Genomic DNA, 18,395 nt, shown 5'->3' with positions numbered 1-18,395 from the left:
AAAATATTCGAAAAGTTGGTCCTTGACTCCGCAAAATGAGAAAAACCCCATAAAAATGGTCCAATTTTCAAACAGCCATAACTCCTACAATTGTGAATATATTTCAATGAAACTTTTTTCTGAACTAGAGCTCATGGGCACCTACAAACAAGTATTAGACAACTTTTCTGTAGGGCGTCAAACAAAATTACTTAATTTTCGATTCTAGTTTGGAAAATATTTGGGTGTCGAAAAATGAATACTTTTGTGCTACTTGATGCGCTATACGCGAGCCCGTTATACGTATGTCACGTACAATAAGAGGTGCGTTTACAACAGCTCATAAACCGTACACATTTACCCAGTTGAGTCAGCCATCTGTTAAGATTGTAAAGCCTTTAGCACTTTAAGTTTACGGTACGACGGAGCTATTAAAACAAGAGGAACTAATTAACTAAAGTAGAAAAAACTGCCGGTTGCATTTAAGCCTCGATAAATTGAAACTAGAATCTCAAACATGGTTGATACTACAAACAGGGACAGTTTGTAGGTACTTTACGTAGGAGTAACGACAAATATATCAGTTTTTACGTTAGCTGTAACTAACTCTGCAAGTAATTGGACAAATATAAATAGGAAGCTAAAGAGAAATTAGGGATCGAGAGAAGCTGCAAAGTTTGTATAGCTTGAAGAATACTTGTTCTAAAAGGATTTAACGAAGTCGTTTCCTAGGTTGTATAAAAGGTATGTCTAATGATATTATTGTGTTGGTTCTATTATCAACTATGTGAATAAATTCCGGATCTAATTCTTACAGACACGTTATTTGAAAGAAACAAGACGGCACGTATCTACTAGTTTTTTAATGAATAGAAGTCTTCAAGGTTACTATAAGCTCAACTTGCCTTTTTTTTAATATAAATCTATATAAAAAAAATGCACAAGTTTCGTTTGAAACATTTTTCTGTAAGTTTAAAGTTTCTAAGATATTTAGCTGAAATGGGATTATTATTAAATGGAGCGCCCTGTATAGATTCGCACCAGAGTAAAAAGATCCAAGAGAAAATGTTCTTGCAATAGTACTCGGAGTCAAGATTGGATCGTTCGAGTACCCTTCCTCGGAGATATGGAGAACGTTGAGAGGGCTGATAATTGAGAGTTATGGCCAGGGGGTAGATTCGATGCTTGTGATCTTTGGATCATGGTGGAATAGGTCGATTGACCCTCGGAACACCAAAGCGTCGAGACGCGAAGCAATACTGTCCGATGATGGGAGAACCTCCATTGCGCGAATCATACAATTCTACGAGTATTAAATTTACGAATCGCCCACGTCTATGGCTCGTTTTAAGAATCATTATCGTAACGCGAACGTGCATTACAGCGGGCTCGTTATCAGCCCGGTGTATTTAACCCAGTCGTCGATTCGTATAGTTTGTTTCGCACTCGTTCGAGGTATCGCGTCGCGCTGAAATACGGCCCGGAATACAAATAAAGTTCCCAGGCCCGCGAGCGCCCAGCCATTCCAAGTCAAACACGAGCAACGGCTTTAATAATATTCCTCGAGGACGAGCCATGTCGTTCTGCGGCGCGGATAAATAAATAAAACTTTTCAGTGCCCCCCGGGAACTTGGAGCACGCGGAAACCCCCAGCCCAGGCCGCAATCTCGCGGAAATTTTCCAGAGCCACGTTAAAGAAGCACTCGTCGAACGGAGGCTTTCAAACTTTCCGTTTCATCGACGTTACGAGAACGTTAAAAAGAATATGCCCACGGATGGATTGAATGCGCCCAGGCTCGAAAGAATCTAAGCGCTGTTCCGCTTGGAACTTCACCGAGGGAACCGTATCGAGCCCTTCCCGTACTCTAACGTCGTTATTGGTTACGACGATATCTCTCGCGTTTTATTGTTCGCCTTACGCCCCTGCTTAACGATCTACTGTCCCACATTCTTTAAGCTGTTTTCAAACTGCTGCGCGATTTCTATGTAGAAACACTGCGCGGAATTTCTCTACCTTGCGCCCGTTCCTCGACAATGCCATTCTTTGCAAACTGCGACGACGCTCGATAATCGTGCACAAGAAACCGCGCGTTAAATACATTTTTGCATTTGCCAATTTATGGGAATATTGGCGTGGCCAAATGATAATAATCATGTGTTTTTTCAAACGCATATTTTTCGTGGGGAAAGAAATGATTCGAGACACTATACAAATAAAACTATGAAAATCTACATCGTTTCATATAATCAAGAAAAAGTCAAATAAATTAAAAAACCTACAGTTGCTCGGGCTTGATTTGCAAGCCAAAGTCGCAATCTAGAATTGGGATTAAAGGATAGAAGAAAAGGAGTTTAGATAACCATCGTTCGACCGGAGTATCATTGGAGACGCGAACAAACGGATCAGGGTTCTCCTTTCCAGAGTCGCGGAGGAGCAATTATTCGCGAGAACTTTGGAAAAAATTGTGCGTTTGCACTTTTTTAATTAAATTTCCCGTCCGATGTCGTCCCGCAACCACGTCGCGGCCACGCGGTGGACTTGAGAACTTTCAGGAATTTAATTCAAGTCCAGGCATCCTGACCGACCCGGCCGCCGTTTTGGCCAGAGAAAAAGAGTATTTCCTGAAAAATTTGCGGAAAATTTGTCACAGGTCGCCTACAACAAGGCTCGCCTTAGCGATACGTTCGCCCAAAAAAGTCTCCGAGTAACCGAGTTTGCAGCGCGGTCGCGTTGCACCCGCCACGGAAAGGAACATTTTTAATGAGAAGATCTCAGATATTCTGACGTACAATTTATAGGACGAACGAGCTCCTGAGAACCGTCATTCATTGTCAGAATCACTGGCATGAAAATTGCTTACGCGAATAAACGTCGATTCTGAAAAAGACCCTAGTAATACCGTGTCTTTGCTATTAATGTAAAAAATAATAACGCGAGTCTTTTGATCTTAAAGCGATCGAAAGAAAGCAATATCCTAGAACAAAATTCTCTCGATATTAATACAAGACACGGTCTAGAAATTGTCTGCAAAATGTAACGTTACTTAACTTAACTTTTTTTTTTAACATAAGTACATATATGAAAAAGAAAAAAAACAGTTTTAATAATATTGGTATTCCAAAGCCAAATTCAACTCAACGTGGAATCTACTTAGCCACTTCGATTATTTAATCACAGTGTATTTACGATTCATATTACACTGTTTTCCGTGGCGTCGTATCGTAGGTATAGTAAAAGATCTTATCGCTGGAATAAGAAACCGCTTTCAGGTTGTAAGAGCTTAATAAAAGTCGCAGAGAAGTACCATTAATCTGCTAAAACTTCTTGAACTTTGATACGTTTCTTACGTGGTATACACCCACAAAGTTGTGCCGCTGCTTTCGACGGTTTCATCAGACAACCAAAGACACAATAACACTCTTCTCACTCGCAATTTCGCAGTAGAAAGAGGGACAAACACACATTGTCATTGAACCGAACATGGACGCGAATAAGATCTTATATAAATCACGGTTATAACCAAAGTAATATACAAAAAAATAAGAGAAATGATCAGTATATTTTCTATTTCGTACAAAACTTTATCGCTAAAACGAGAAATCATTCCTTCCTTATTTTTTAAAAGTAATTACAATTACCTTGTTTCGACCCTAACTCAAACTTACTTAGAACGCGTTGAACTTGACGTGTTTAAATATATCAGCGAAATCTAATCCAGAAATACGTACACGTATATCGTTTCAATCAAATATAGTATCTTTTAAGCTCTCCCCGCCTGACTTCTTGTTTCAGTGATAAAAGGAAGCAGTAAAATAAAAATAAAGCCAAATAGTAAAAATTGAGAAGAGTCCCAAGACTGGAAAAATTATTAAAAGGTTTTTTCTTTTCAGGAATTGAAAGAGGTTGAAGAATCATCGTCGCAGAGGGGTTTCTTGAAACTGAAACAGATCGAACGCGTCGAAAGACGAATCGAGAAATGTTTGGACCATGTCGTTTTCGCAAAGAGAAACGAAAACGTGTGAGAAAAAAAAAGAAAGAGGAACAGGAGTCAGACGATGCGCTCCCATAGAATAGCGATGAAAGTCGAGAGGTTAAGCGTCTTATGAGATCCTGTGAATTCAAGGTGCTTCGCGAGGAAAGTACCTTTTATGCCGACGTGCTCTGCGTGCGAGCCACGCGAAAATATGCCATTGATTTTTATCGGTGAAAAATAGGTTTCCATGATCGGTTATGAAGAAGGGAAGAGAATATGGTAACGGGTAAGCAGGTGTACGCCGCGGCGAAGAAATTGAAGAAATACCGAGCCACGAGCCAAAAAACAGGAGACACTTCGGTTTCGAAGCACCGAGAACGCACGGAAAAACGCAGAAACGCCCAACGAATTAACTTTACAAATAAATTAAGAATTCTTTCAGAACTCTAGACTAAAATGTTTATGCATTACATATTAAAACTTTAAAGATCAACGAGTCTGTCGGCCTCGTGGTTTATATTCAAATTAGAAATATAGGTTCCAACGTAAGTCGAAAATGTAGAAGAAATTTTTTTCTTACGATGCTCCGTTCTTTGAGAAAATAAAATTAAAGAATTCATTAGAGACAAGTGAAATGGAGTACGACTAGTCCGTCTCGTCTTACCCGTTACTTACTACTTCTACTTGTACCGAAGTATTTTTGCGCACGAACCTGATGGATCTTCAAATTCAATCGTCTCGAAAATATTATAGAGAATAAAATAAACGAACAATTAACAATCTGACCGCATTTCGAGTCTATCAGAACCGTTCGAATCGCGATGGTGGATGCGTGCACGCACGTTAAAGTTACGTCGGGCAAAAAGTTCGATTAAAAACTAGATATACGCGACAACCAAAATCGAATTAACCCGCGCTTCCACGCGACCCGCTTTTTCTCCCGGCATTTTTTTTCTCCATTTCCGACCGTCCTCTTTGTTTTTTCGCTGGCCGCGACCGGCTGGCTATTCAGCGCGAAAAGCACGCACGGTGGCAACGTGATCGGAATGTTCATTGGTAATTCGGAGTTACCGTGCAGACGTACGAAGCCCCTAAGGCCGTCGAGGCGGGACGAAGATACCTCCAAAGTCGAACAAAAGCTCGCTCGTAAGAATCGCCCGGAGATAGACGTCGGTGAAACGAAGCAAGATCAACAGCAGCTTGGGAAAATGAATGGGAAATGAGAGGATCAATCGGCTGAACGAAGAAAAGATCCGGGAATGGATTGCGAGACAACGTCGAGGATTAGGAAGCGACCGACTGGGATCGAACTTAGCAACAATAGACCAAGTTGAACGGACTTGAACGGAGAAATGCAAATGAGAAGAATTCAAGGTACATGCATTTTTCACGAACAAATTAAGAATAACGATTCGTTCGGAGAAACAGAGAAAGAGATTACCATTTTTCGTTGTCGAGGCATCGGGTACGCGACGATATTGAAACGGAGACACATGAGGTTTCGATTAACAGATTACGCCCACTATGGTACGTTAAATTTTCTTTTCTTTTCTTTGAACGAAAGTTGAAATACGAAAAAATGACGGATATGTGAATGTTTTAGTAGAAAAGTAGAAAAGAATCGATAATACGGAACATTAAAATCTAGATGTTAGAGTTTTTACGAGTACGATCTTTACTTGGAGGTTACAACACGCTGGCCCGGATGCTGAACTCGTAAAGGTTAACCATAAAAGCTTCCCTATCGTATTTATTGCACGGTTTATTGTACATAATGTTGCAAAAGTATGTACAGAAGCAGTTTAACATTTCCCATGTTCAAAGTTTATACGTATGCGTTTACTCGAGGGAACGCTAACAAACGGGTAACTGTCGATTATCTTCGCGTTCGAAACGAATGTTTTATGCGCGTGTAAACTATAATTGTACCTACTTGTATATGAATAACGACCGCACGTTCATTAGCCAAGGATATATTATATTAAAGGTTTACGAACTTTCTGCTGCATTTCTACGATGCAATATTTAGTTCGAAGACTTTCGAAGGAAACTTTGCTTGCTCGTGTATCATTATATTTAACATTAGTAAAGTATGCATTTTATAAAAAAGTGTCTTGTACGATTTTAATTTCATTACTTTTCGTGGGACGGTAAGATCCGACAGTCGTCGTAGCAGTCGCAAATATGTCCACGTAGAGGTGAAAGGGGAGAAGTTCGTCGGTAATCCGTTAATTTCATCGAGTAGATCGAGTTGGAGTCGACGCGATAAAGGGGAGGCGAATAGGCGATGACACGCGACACCGGGAAAAGAAACTTGATCCGACGAACGCGAAAACGCTTTCGCCTGTCAAGACCCGACCGAAGCTTTGGATGCGAGGTCTTGGAACGCTTGGCATTTTATATTAAAATCCTTTCTTCCGTGTCAACCCGATATCCAGCACCTATCCAACCTTTTCGCTCGTTGTTCACCAACGCCCCCCCCCCCCCCCCGATCATCGCTCTGGATTTCGACGCAGCCAGTACCATAAACCATCACCCTCGGATGGGTTGTGGTCGATTTTTCGAATCTACCGTCTATAATTCTGGAAATTCGTGACTCTATCGGCTCTATCGAGGCACAAAAGTTGCTATAATTTTACGGAAAACTCAAATAGCACACAAGTTTATATGAATCCCGGTTCTGGCAAATGAAATGCTCGCAAACCTCGTCCGCTAAAAAATAAATTCAGAACACATATGCACAAGCTTTGCCTTCGAACATTGGAGCCACTTATCTCTGCTGTAGCAATCAACATAAACAATGTTTATCTCGGTCCATTCTGCGTTGTATTATGGTCGTACGCACTATAGGACTACTTCATTTCGTTACAGAGATAAGCATTGTTTATGTTAGTTACAAAGGCAGAGATAAATGGCCCTAATGACGAAGACAAAGCTCACACGTCACATTAAGTCCACGTTTTAGTCTTCCTTCGATACCGACAAGCTCGCTGATAGAATTATTTATCGACTCTAAGATCATTTTTGGAACTCGTCAATTTTGTATTTCTGCACCTATGACCTACTTCCTTCTTTTCAAATTAAATTCTTCGACTATAGAAAATAACTTGGAAGCATGTGAATATTGGTCCGAACCGATTTTTCTCGAAAATTAGAATTGCAGTAGTCACGTGCCTCGTCCAATATACGGTGTATATCCATCCATGACACGTGCATTTAACCTGTGCAAACATCTGTAATCTAATTGAAAGGTAATTTGCAAAAGCACACGTTTCTCTATCAACATAAATAATTTTCATCGAACTTGCACGAGTATCGATACCGTTCGGACCGTACATCGTCGTTGATTAAAAAGTTAATCAATTCATAGAGCTGTGCTTCCAACGAAGCCTCCGAATTAACCGATAATTTCTGTTAGACGCGATTCGTTGCACGACACGGGGAACAGTCCGCGATGGAAACAATGCGGCATCAGAAATCATGAGAGGTTCGCAAATGGTGCACGAGATCGAGATAGATAATCAACTCGAGGCGCTCGTTGTCAGTGAGCCGTGTTCTATGTTCCGAAAGCTCAAATCTGAACAGCAAAGCACTTGGTCGAGATGCTTACTGACACCATTCTTCGCAGAACAGCACGACAGGGAGATTCAAAAGCTCATGTTTGTCGTCCACTTGGCGAACCCTTCTGAAAATTGGCCTGCTGACACTAGAGAATTTCAGGACCCTTCCGTATGGTCCTGCCTCGCGCCAGATACACACGGAACACTGGCGAAATTAAATCAAGCTGTATACGTTCCTTTTGTCCACCTTCAAGCCACGAAATAGCTATTGCTACATACTTGTGCGCGCAATAAGAGCATAGAAAACAACCATGTCGAGCTTGTACCGTCACGTCGTCAGTCACAGTACGTATTTTTCAACGTAATGTTTGTTCGTTTATGAACCTTCGAAAATCCTGAAATGTGTAATGTGAATCTCAAGAGGAGTATGAACGCAAATTTTCTTTCGTCCTTTTTCATTTGTAGAACATTTTAATAAACGGAAATATAATAATTTCAACATATAATAAAAATAGAAATTCTTAAGGAATATATCAGAAATTTTATAGTTGGCCAAGATCTGAATTCTTCCAAGTTTATTAAAACACAAATTGTTAGCCTGCTCTATTTCCCTCTATATTATACAATAATCAACCTTTTTATATTCGATTGTAATTAAATTTCATTTTATTTCTTTAATAGGAAAATACTGAATCACTTGTTTCCAGCAGTTTGATTCTGCTATTGTTCTTAATAGATATTGACGTAATGCAAAAGCACTCGACGAAACAGATCTACAAACGCTTGAACTTTCAAGTAGAATAGTTCCGGATTCGAGCCGGAACAAATCAGACTTGAAACAAGAACTTATCATCCCGGGGCTTCAGAACTACAACCAATACTTGGAATTGTGTCATTTGCAGTTACGATTTCCACCAACAATTATATCTTAGATATTTCAAGTGTTTATAATAAACTTGGTGGGAAAATGAAACTTTCTCTTTTACTCGTGCAAACTATGACTGAAAATTTTGGCAATTTTACACATTTTTACATCAAGCAATCTACGTAAAATTTATTTACACGAATATTGAAACATATTTTCGATGATAAATACGAATTGGAAATATTTATACATATAACGATGCAAACGTGTAATCGTAAATAGGATGAACCGAATCGGTTCTGCGCAATTTCGAAGCAGAAAATCTTTGTTTTCTTCTGCAACATTTCTGTATCAGTGTCGCGAAACTATTCGATTCGATTATTTTCACCGAGAAAGTGTGACGAGAAGAGCAATGTTCAGGAACTTTAAATGGCTCTTGAAAGCATCTTCTGAAGTAAGTATCAGGAAATGGAACGTGAAAATGAATACTGCCTGCGTCTTCATACTACCGCTTCTTCGCCCATATCTCACGCGAATATTTTACCACGCGACGGAATCGTCTCGAAACTTAAAGAAGTAGACGAAACTGAAATATTCCGCACATCTTTCGAACTTTTCGTATTACGCAAAGAAATGAAACACATTCGGATTATTACGTTCGGGCGTTTCGGCGCGACGCGTTGACAAACTTTCCCAGACTTGGAATTGTTCGCGATAATTCGTCAACTTGGAAACAAATTTTTCACCTTTTCGATCGTGTCTAGCGACTTGTGGACATAAGTGCACGTAATATTTAATCGACAGTACAAATTTGACCAGTCGCGATAAGTTTAGCGTTAATGTATCCTTTGAGAAATTTCTAGGTCGGATAAACAATCTTTTGTAATTGTTTACTTTACGTACGACGAACTAATAATTTTTCCAGTTGATAACTAAATAAAAAAAAAAGGAAATAAAAGTTTGACTGCTTATTGCGTGATCGTATATCGCGCGAATTCTGTCCTCTTAAACAATCTAGCCAGTTTGCGGAAGCGGGGGAGTGACTAGCGTAAGGTATGTATATCCGTTGGACAGATTCCAGTACGCGGGTGCAGCAGCTTTGGGGTCGAAATACCGCGATGGTTGCAGGGTTGGTATTACTGACATTAGCGTCGCCAGTAACTCTTTCGAAATAGGCTTGGCACGTTCTAGACTTGGGCTACTACGGTTCACTTCCTACACCTTGCCTGAATCACGCTTCGAAATTCCGCATATCCATGCTCGACATTTAACGCTCTTTGTCATTTATCGTGCTTCGATAATTTTAATCGCGTTATTTAACGACAGGCGCGATCAACCCTCTGCAGTCCAATACTTTTCTCCGATCACCAGCAATTTCTTACGAAATAGTGGAAAAAGAATTACTTGAAATTAAACGGTTTATCAATAATTTACTTCTCTTTCACCGAGACAAACTGTTTCACATCGTGATAGAGGTGTCTCTTCGAACAAGATAATTCCTTGTTTATTTGCTCCAATCATTAATAAAAGAGACATTCCATTGTAACAGAGTTACTTGGATATCGTTTCTGAATGCTTCTAAAAGAAGAACAAGAGAAGGATCTCTTCAAAAGACATCAAAGTAATGGTTACTCGAGCCAAGAGAATCTTTTTAATATCGTCAAAGGCGTTAGGATACGTTAAACGTTGTCGGTCACATAATTTGTTATCTTCGAAAAGAAGCATGCAAGATTAAACCTCGCGTTATAATATTGCAAAAAATACGGTTAATCGTTTAATAAAATTTATTCTTTCGAACTAAAAGTATTCTTCCATGTTCAATACGTAAAGGTAAAACAAGATGTACCGACTGGATCAAGGATCGTGATCGTCATTTCTGTAATTCCCATCCACTTTATACAATTAAAATACAAAACTTGAACGTCTCGAGTTCGAGTCTCATTAGGAGTTTGATCAAAGGGCTTAAGAAACGAACAAGGAAATAGAAACTTTTAATTAACTCTACGTCTATATAGAGCACGCAATATCAAGTAATCAATTCTACTTTTATTTTTCCCTTACAAGGTTATAGTTTAACATTCTTGGTCCATTCTTGGTCCAATTTCTGGACGACCGTTTTCGAGCAAGAAATTTAAAAGCATTAAGCAAAAAATGATCGCATAATTATCCACACCGTGCGTTTAACTATTCCGCTTTCAATTCAGAATCTACTTATCTTTAAAGCTCCGCTTATGAAACGCAACTAATTAAGGTCACATTAAACCGATTTTAAAGAACACTCTCTCTCTATTAAAGGGGCGCAAACAGAGAAACGGCGTAACAGACAAGAAGCAAGCTCGAAAGAAAGAAAAACGAAGAGAGTAAAGCCTGCTCAACGACGCTCCAGATAAAACGGATTTTATACGTCTCCTGGGACATGAATATTTCACGCATTCGATCTGAATGAAAATCGTCTCCAAGGTGCGTGTGAAAAATACAGCTCGCTCCAGACGTAAATTCGAGCGTGCGTCCTGTCAAAACTCGATAAATTATATACGAAAACTTCTGTTTGGACGTTCCGACGAAACACGCGCGACGCTCACCGGAGGGTCATTCATGTTTATAAAAACATTCGACGAAAAAAAGGCCAGTTCGCTTTTTAAATTTCAACACGTTTTATCATTTTTGCAGCAACGTTCAAACAAATTTTTCCTATGTTTTTCATAGGTATCGACATCATGTCGATATTATTAATTACCGTGCAAGTAAAATCGCAGAGTTTTAGTTCATGCAAGCAGTTTATATTTTAAAATGCATGGAATCGTTGGATTTTCGACTTAATCAAAATACATATAATTTCTGTAAAATACAATGTATGTTTTACAGGTGGCCCCCGGTGGTCGAGAAAGCGCAAGAATAAAGTGCTCGTATCGACTGAACAGTGAACTGCTCTACACATTCTGTAAGAATTTCATTTTTCCGATGCGCATATTACTGAACAAAGGCGAAATCAATCTAGTCGGCCAAGTGATTATCGGTTCTTGCTTTCGTGTAGCAAGAATTTTATGGTTCTCCAGTTTCAATCGATACCAACTCCTCGTATATTTACCACGTTCACTGCAGTGAATTGTTTCGTGGACTCTTAATATTTCAGGGCATACATCAGTTATTAAAAATAACAAAATTACTCGAGAACAATTTATTTGAATCTCGTGTTATTTACAGTGCCTCTTTCAAATAGCACATGAAATATTTATTTACTTTTTAATTTTATCCAGCTCTGGCATCAAGTTTAAATCAAGGTAAAATAGCGAAAATTCCGTATCGTCGCTTTGGTACGAAACTTACCGATTGCTGAACGTCGAATACATCAGTCCCTGGAGATTGTTCGTCGATCAGGACCGTTCAACTCGCAGACAAGTTTCTCCAAGGTGAGGGGTAGTAATCTTTCACGACACAACACAGATATGTATCGTAGTAATCCAGTCACCGACGAACGAATTTAATCCGGTCACCGATCGTCGATGTTTCACAGAATCGGGCGATTTACACAACGTAACACTGAGACACACTGACCGATTAGACGGGACGTTTATTTAGTTTGCATTATCTGTGCACGTTTGCAGAAGGCTAGTTCGACGCGTAACGTTTCTACGGAAGCGCATTCGAACGAGTTAAAACGTCATTAACCGCGAATAAATGCGGAACGCCAACGATTATTCATGCATACGACGATGTCACAACGCGATGCCGCTTCAGGGAGATCGTATTTGCAAGAATAACAAAAAGGAGAGACCGTTTGCGAGTGCATCGTGCTTGACCTTACAGTCTAGTTATCCGAGTGTAAAGTAACCCTCCCTCGTGAAAGTGAAAACGTCACACACCGTGAGCACCTTCGAGTATTCGAGAATCAAGAAACGCATATACGAAGCGAAATCATTCACGTTATGAAAGATGAAGTCTTTCGGTGAAAGCAGTTGCATCTATGGTATGAACTTTTTTGAGAAGCAAAAGCGAAATAGGGCGTATTTTATTGCATTCGGTAATTTACGTGCATCACGAGACTCGTTTCTTTCGATAGAAAACGATTAGATCGAAGTAATCGATCGATTAGTAATTCTCCAAATGTCTTTTCAACTAAGTAAATGGAGAAAATATCGGCAAGTTCTTCGCTTTCGAGCAGTTCTACGAAACAGCCCTTAATGCGGACAATATATTATATGTATGCATATACCGAAACTAACAAATGAAAATTTTCCAAATAATGTTAAAAAGCAATCGTGTACGTGAATCAAGGTGTATTAATACAACGCATAATCCAACAAAATTGCTAATTCCTGGTATATATATCGAAGCAATCTGTTAAACCACAGGCATAGAAATAGGTTTTCGAATAATGGTAAAATGGGACCCTTATCGCAGACAAAAGCGTAGATCAGAAGCGCAATCAGAATAGAAGATGATCGGTCCGATCGCAGGAAACAGAGCCACAGTTAAATTCAGTGATTCGTATCCGTTGACAGCGCATAGAACCGTGAAGGGTTTCGTCGTTATCTCTTTTACGCTGTCGCGAAACGTCGACGCGCCGCGCGATAATGTTGATTAGGCGGTTTAATTGCAAATTATTGGCCCGTTGCGAGATTCAATCGCACGGCTTCTATTCACGAGCCGTGACTGCGAAATAGCCCCGTTTCGAACACCTTTTTCCCTTCCCTATCGATATACTATGTATGTATACATATACATCGCGACACCCTTTTGGATTCTCCATGCGATTCTACTTTATCGCTACGACCGACCAAACCCGGTGCCCGTTCGTTGACTTTGCGAATTCATTCGACAAATAGAACGAAATCGTTTAACGTGCCGGCGAGTACTAGTAATTTTTCGCGTTTCCCCGGAATATATTTCGCTCGATCGCGAAAAAGCCGAAAGAGGGTTCCGCGGAGAGAAATTAAAAGAACGATTCCGCGCGTGAGAGCACGTTAGGAAACTGAATGTCGAATATGTTTCGCTCCACGGCATGAATATTCATCCCCGTCGCATTATCATCGGGGAATTTTTATTCCAACGGTCTCGCGGTGCAATCTTTCGACGCAGAACGAATCGAGACAAAAGAGTCCAAGTGTCTGATGAACGCGAAAAATAATATTCAAATCGATCGTGTATTTCTCGAGGAAGTGACAAACAGAGTAATTCTACCAACGAATTATGTCGAGTATTTTAAAGAAGATAACTCGTCCTTGACAACGTTGAATCGCGAATCGTCGAAGGGAATAAAATTTGAGAACAGATAATTAAGTTTCCCCTACTTGAGAAAATAAAACGAACGGAAATTGAATAGAAATAACGTTCACGCCAAGTATTTCAAACGCGCGGCTTAAATACGCGACGCGCGATTCGTTGAATTCCATCGCTGGAGAAACCCTCTCTCGGCTCGCTACGCGGTAACGTATCAACTTTAATTATACACGATTCTTTCTCCCGCGAGTACGAAAGCACTAGAAAACAGAAAAGCTCGCATTGAAATCTAACTTGGGACGATTCGTATGCATATACTTTGTACTCGACACGTGATCTTCAAAGTACGTTGACCGATCGCTAACCTAACCTTTCGCGATCCTCGGGGGATCGGTTCTTCCTTGTAAAAAAAACAAAAAAACAAAGAGACACACAAACGCAACGACACTTCCAGACGTTCGAATGCGCTTCTCGTACTTTTCTACGCTCTATCGTCCACTTGGTCGACGATACGTTAAATTAAATCCAAATCACTGTAGAATTTCAATGAGAATACTCCGATCCTCGCGAGTGCCCTACCGGTACAAAGTTGCCGCGAGTACTCCGTGATCGCAGCGACGTTTTAAACACACTTCACCGTACGCATTGTTTTCCTTCCATTCGACGAGCGACGCACTATTTCTTCGCACAGTGAACAGTAATTCTTTACGGCCACGCGTTTCTGCGAGCAACTATTACACGCGACGAAAGTTAGGTTATACGGCACGATACACGTCGTTACTGAAATCCGCGTACACCGGAAATCGCGGTAAACGAGTGCGCCGGGCGCAGAACGACGAATGAACGAAAGCGCCACGGCCGAAACTTGGCGAGCCCCACCGCCCATTCGTTGCTCGCGAAGTTACGCGCGATGTCGACCGATCGCCGCCGAACGACCCCGAACGTGCACGAAGATCGATGGACGGGGTTCGCGACGTTGCAACAAGATAATTAATCGGTGGAAATATAATGCTCGATCGTGGCTTTACGCCACTTCTGTTTTATTAAACGCGCTTGCTACGGACGTGCTCGCAAAAGGAACCGACGGTAGGTATTATGTCGATCGTGCACGATTACCGTTCCCCGCGATTCCGCAATGCCGTTAATAAAAATGTATTCGCCCTTCGCTGTGCGCCCATTCACTTTCATTATTTCTCTCGAATCCGACGCGACGGGGGTTTCGGAACGGATTCAAACACGTGGACAGTAAACGTAACTGTATAAACTATATTCTTTAATATTTACTAAAACTATTTCACATGAAGGACATGAAAAAGAAGAACATAAAACGTAAACGTAAAACCGAAACTGCTCTTGACCAGCGTTCGATGCAGACTGAGTTCCTACAGTCAATGTCTGAATCTTTCTTATAGCCATCTTTATAATAATTTAAACAAACGCACGTTCGAGGCGCAGTCGCCCGAACGCATTTCAGTCTAAACCTAAACACCTCACTCGATACATACTCTACCTTACCTACCAACGATTGTTAATATTTATTTTAAATGTTATTTAAATAATCTATATACTATAAAGATAAATGTTAATTAAAGCTTAAACTTGTAATTGCGATGTTACGATAATTAAATTTCATGATCCTTAACTGTACATGTATATTAACATCAACACATTTTTACATTCACGAGGTATGTATTCGTAAAAGAAATCCATTCTTTTTCATGGTCATTCCTTGGAAAAATTATTTGAAATCGAATCGTACGTCAAGTGGTTACTAAGAATTAACAGACGAGTGTCTTACGACAAGTAACAACGATTGAAGATTCGAGAAACTTAATTTCGAGTCCTAACAAGGATTAGATAAATTGCTGGATGCACGAACTAATATTATATGTATAGAAATATATAGAATAGAAAATGTACTTATTATATTACTGCAATGTAACATTTGCATTGGTACATTTTCTCGTTCAATTACTTGGTCGAGCGTGTGAACGCAGATGTACGAGTAACTGGACAAGCATCCAATGACTGCGTAATGAGGATTTTCATGTATCGGCGAATAAACACAATAACGTCGATACCGAGGCAAATACTTTCATCGAAAAATGAAATGCGACGAATGAAACTGATACGCATATTTCTCTGTACCAGAGTGGAAAATATTATTGTTCGTTTCACTTACTCGAGTCTCGTTTCCTTTTACCTGACATTTCAGAGCAAGGGTTATATTCTAAGAGCAATAAGTTTGTACAGGATCCATAATCTGGAACGCACACGTATCGACAAACCGCGCTACCTAATCAAAACAGACTTACCAACTTATCACGTGCAAGAGACGTGCCTGACATCTTTGGCCCCCGAAAAGTTCATCGTTTGGGAGATGTGATTCTAACACACGAGGGATTAATCTTGCTGTAACATCATTTTCTCAAGACATTTGTACGCGGAACGTTTTCCGAATAAAACAAACACGTTCTGTCTTTATTGAAAATTTGATCGAGAAATATGGAATTTGTTTTCAACATCAGCTAATAATCTCTTAAGATTGAATATCCTTGTCTTATTGTATACAATTTCTTTGAGTCGAAATTTATTTTCCGAATAAATGTTTACCTAGACAAATATACGAAACGATGGACGAAAACCTGCAGCACGCTGGCTCATTTCGAAATCGTAAATCAGGAATCCCTGTATCAATAAATTTCAAAGAGCAGGTCCTCGATCCGATTGGCTAAAATGATAGGGATAGCACCGAAATGATCGAAAGGATGTAGGACGTGGAACACGCGATTGCATGTAGAATGCTGCATGATGAACAGCAATATCCATAGTTCATGCAAAGGGTGCAATGACTTACTCACGGTGACTTTCTTCCGCGAACGCTACTCCGTGCATAGTTATTGCAGTCTTGCGTTGCCAATCAGAATATTCTGCTTTGGGTATTATTTACCGACGAGGCTCGATTCATCAAACGGCAAGTATAGGACTATTCTCAATGCCTATCATTGGGCTGTAGATAATCCGTACGCCATTAGACGATCGAGGCGCTAACATCAATTTACCGCTAACGCGTGACAGAAATAATCGACGACCATTTAATCTTACCATTTTTTATGACTGGGGAGATTCATTGGCGAATATTGTGCCAACTTTCCAAGAAACGAGACAAATGAGTTATTGGAAGACGTCCCGCTCGAGCGTGTATCGCGTGTGAATTATGCGCTACGGTGCACTTTTTAACGATGGAATTTTTAAGCGATCGATTTTCAGGTAGATCTATCGAATGTGGAAAACCTACCTATATAACCTATATAAAACGCGATTTCGTAAGGTGGCGAAAATCTGCGAATCGATAAAACAGAAAGACAATGAGTCACCGTTTACCTGTCCGGCAGAGTCTGCGGGTAGTATCGGAAAGCTCGAATTCTCGTAGCGGAGAAGTCCGGTAACCAATTTACGGGCATGCTAGTCGATGGCTAGGGGAACGGTATTTTTCACTAGGCGAAAAAAGAAGAACGTGAAAGAGACGAAAGGCGGAGGCAAAAAAAAAAGGTGACTTCCTCCAATCGAATCCATTTTCATCCCGAATCAAGTACCGAATCTGGCAGTGCGGACGAGCGATTTCGCTATGCGTAAAATTCATTGTCGTTCGCTCTGCCAATGACCGTCAAGCTTAAGCATCATCGACGCCCGAAAGAGCGAAAAAATTCGCGAGGGATTTAAACGAAACGGCGACGATATGCCATTCGATATGAATTTAAGTTAACAGTATCCTTACGCGCGTAAATGGAACCTGAGCCGTTGATGCGATACACGCCAGATGAAAATATTGTAAATAAACGAAACACGATTGCGAGAATATCGAGAGCAAACGAGATTGCTTGGTCTTGGTAAATTGGTAGAATGCGTTTTACAACAATAACGAGTTCGATTTTACGACGAGAACGCTCGAAGCTCGATACGATGGTTAGAGAAAATAAAAACTTGCATTTACGATTGGTCAGTCGTTGGAGGTTGCGTTAAAATCTATTGATTAAAATTAACCGAAGTTATCGTTAATATCTCTATCTCTATCTATTGAAAATGTTCATCGGATAAGACTGATTTTTAACGAGATTTCGTATATGTATATCACCTGTGAGAATGTCTCTCGGTGGGGATAAGAAATATGAATAAATTCGCGTAGAAGGATGCTCAACAATATGCATGAAATAAATTAATGATTATAACGTGCACGTGTGGAAGCTTGCGTTTCAATTAGCTTATGAACAAGTATTTGATGACGTGATTTCCCGTTAATTGAAAACTTTCTAAAAATCAATTAGTCGAAATGAATGACACGAAGCTATACTGAAACTGTTTAATTAAATGTGCGTTATATTCTTCGAATATATACGCGGAATAATCGAACACGGTTATTTAAAATTCATTTTGTGTGTACAAATTTCATAATTATGAGAATGAGTATTTAACAGACACGTAAAATTGCTGTATCGTAACTGGTCAGCGAAACAGAAAGGATACATCGAAATTCTATCCTGTAATTTCTTTCCGCGAGATGACCCTTTACCACGGTTTTTTTTCGAATAAATTCCATTAACGGACGAGTACGGCCACGCAGACTGACAAACACGTGCGTAATAATGAAAAGGAGCGTGGAGACAGAAACGAAAGAAGGGAGGGAGGGAGGGAGGGAGGGAACACGTGAAAAACGAGCTGAACAGAGGTTTTGACGGAGGCTTCAATTGACAGTAGATGCGTTCTTCAGCGGTCGGATGATTAAATACCGTCCGGCTA

The 18,395-nt window shown here is 40.1% G+C and overlaps 1 protein-coding gene across 1 annotated transcript in view; it reads right to left on the bottom strand.

Moving 5' to 3' along the window:
• The window catches only part of LOC143344712 (TWiK family of potassium channels protein 7), a 264,886-nt gene extending 250,630 nt beyond the window's left edge, over positions 1–14,256 (bottom strand). The window contains exons 1-2 of the mRNA XM_076771023.1: positions 14,178–14,256; positions 11,706–12,008 (exon numbers count right to left, since the gene is read on the bottom strand). The gene's annotated coding sequence lies outside the window, so the exon portion shown is untranslated. The remainder of the gene's footprint in view (positions 1–11,705; positions 12,009–14,177) is intronic.
• Between the last annotated feature and the right edge of the window lie 4,139 nt (positions 14,257–18,395).

The sequence above is a fragment of the Colletes latitarsis genome, chromosome 8 (assembly GCF_051014445.1).
Source record: "Colletes latitarsis isolate SP2378_abdomen chromosome 8, iyColLati1, whole genome shotgun sequence".
NCBI lineage: Eukaryota > Metazoa > Arthropoda > Insecta > Hymenoptera > Colletidae > Colletes > Colletes latitarsis.
Note: the sequence above shows the minus strand (reverse complement) of the source record. Positions and strands in the feature narration are given on the sequence as shown.